Genomic DNA, 2,789 nt, shown 5'->3' on the forward strand with positions numbered 1-2,789 from the left:
ATAGATAGATAGATAGATAGATAGATAGATAGATAGATAGATAGATAGATAGATATTGAGAGAGAAAGATGAGAGAGAAAAAGAGAGACAGTCAAATTAGGACAACAACTTTTATGCTACGCCCTGCGCCTCCACTGTCAAGAGGCACCGCAGGCATAAGTATATCGGGAATAAGAAACTCAACCCTGTCAGCCCCCAGTCCGTGGCCCAGACGGCGACAATTCGAGTGTCGCATAACAATCAGCAGAAATCAACACGTTTTCTTCCACACGATTAAGTCCTGTGTATACGACTGGAGGGCCGACAAACGGCGAGAAAACAGTCTCCGCTTGTCTACTCTGGGCGCCCCACGCCAAATCGTCTTAGCTTCTAGTAATAATAAGGAAAGGTGGTACACAAGGTATGCAATTAAAAAGGTCAGGGCGACGATTCACAGACGATAAAGAAACGAAAAAAAGTACAGTATTCGGAAGGTATACAGATCTGGCTGTTAGAAGGATAACAAAATGAATGAATAAATAAATAGGCTTAAAAATTATTCTAAATTAAGCATTTCTTAAACAATATTTTTTTCATGGAAACGCATCGCTCTTCCAATAGATGAAATGTGGTCTCATGATTCAAAAAGAGGAAACGGTCAATAATACCATTCTTTGTATTTTAAGGGCTGTACGTTTACTTTTACTTTTTACTTTTACTGTAAAACCCCCATATCAACATTCTGGTACTCGTACAAATATATTCACCGAAATCGTTTTGTGTTGACAACTTATAAAAAATAAACGGTCAAAAGTTTAAGTATCCAAGCACAGGATACCCGAAACATTGTGGAGAAAAACTAAAACTTTCTGTTTAGTTCTAACAATATACTATAATAAAATACATTTGCGTAGGTTTTGTTTTAGCTCTCCCCTTACATTATACTTAGCAGAATGTCGCTGACAGTTCCATTTCTAGGACGATTGGCAACTCTTTGGGTGACCTGGATTCGTTTCTGAAAAGAGTTGGGGAGGGGAGGGGGGAGGGGGAGATGTTGTTATTGCTGTTTTTTTGTATAAAAACTTAACGACTCTCTCTACACAAACCGGTCATTTTCCAGGAGACCCCATGCTGTGGTGTTTCTGGAGGCCTATTTTTATTTTGCCTGATCCTGGGAATCCATGTAGTCATGTGACCTCTCTCATATCGGTAAAACATTCAAGTCTCCAAGTGATGATAAAAACTGAATAACCATAATAGTACAAGATACACAAGTGTTCTGAAGAAGGAATAAATCGTGCAATGGACTGTTGATCACTTCGCAACTGTTTGTTTCTCTTTTAAATCTTTGTGTGGATCTGAAATATCAAATTGGACTTAGAAAAAAACCTCTTTAGGGACGTATCGGACCCATTTTTCCGACCAGAAACAGATCAAGGGCAATGTGTGTTTCTCATTTTGCACCTACATATACAAACCAGAAACACAAGATTGAACATTTCGTAGAATACATGTTAAAGAAAAAAATATTTAGGCTCAGAAAATAAGAAAATATATTGGGAAAATCTGTATGGATAACGAAGTTAACCTTCTTCAAACGTTCGAATGACAAGAATTTGCATCTTCAACGAGTTAAAGATGATGAATGATAAACATTAATGATTCCTGTCTCGCTGATCAGTACAGTGTATAATTCATCGTCTCCAATGCATATTGAACGTAGTTCTTTCTTCCGCATTTAAACAAAAGTAAAGGTAACTGTTTTATACCTTAATTCCCAATTGATTCGATGTATATCTTTCAGGAGGCAAGCTCGGTGACCCTTGCAGTCAAGTCCAACTTATACTGTTTGGTTTATGTCCCAGCAGGCAGAAAGGAAATACTCAATAAAACATCTGCCAATGTTGTGATTTAACCTCAAGTCCCCTCTTTGAAGGTGAAGAGGTTACTCTTGTGGCATTTGTTTGATATATAAAAACATATGAAAAAAACAATCCCGCCTTAACAATACTGTCAACAACGGCAGGTTAACACAGTGTTGCTCTTTCGAAATTGTAATCAGTGCGAGAACAGAACCTATTCTAACGACCACCTGTCCACAACAATCATCTGTATAAAGGACCATTCTTCGCGACCTGCGTTTATTTTCTATATCACAATGACACTGTCTAGGAGAACCATCCGTTTCAGAAGTCCACTTTTCTTCTCCACAATAGGTGGTCGTCTTGGACAGGTTTGACTGTAGTTAGACCAACTAGACAGTGGGGAAACCTGTCCCCGATCTACCGTCACTACAGAGAGATGCCCCACAGCCCCGAAGAAAACTTAAGACCTGACCGCAGGTCTCAAAGGAGGAGGAGAAGAAGAATGCAAAGGAGACTGACAATGAGCTGTTGAAAAGGTAATAACGAAGTAGGGGGAGGAGAAGGACAAGGGCTACCCTGCCGACCCCTCACCTTAGGGATTCTTGAAGACATTTGTCTATGTTGTCTCATTGGAGTAATATGAGCTAAGACGACATGATCAATAAGAAAGTCACGTATCACTTTCCTGTGACGTAACGGATGGAAAACAAAGGGAAAATGTGCAAACGAGAATCGAGGGGAAAATTAAATCTTAATTTTTAAAAAGTCCAAAACAGAACTCCCCCTACAACTTTTGTCATACTCAAAATGCTGAAACAGGTTTCAAATAATTGTCTTGAATTCATTTGTTTGCCCCCCCCCCTCTTATACACCCAGCTCTATGACCTATCTTCTTGTCTCCAATTAAGTAACAAGCCATCTTTAGGATTAATTAATATAAATATA

The sequence above is a fragment of the Aplysia californica genome, unplaced genomic scaffold (assembly GCF_000002075.1).
Source record: "Aplysia californica isolate F4 #8 unplaced genomic scaffold, AplCal3.0 scaffold00007, whole genome shotgun sequence".
NCBI classification, from domain to species: Eukaryota; Metazoa; Mollusca; class Gastropoda; order Aplysiida; family Aplysiidae; genus Aplysia; species Aplysia californica.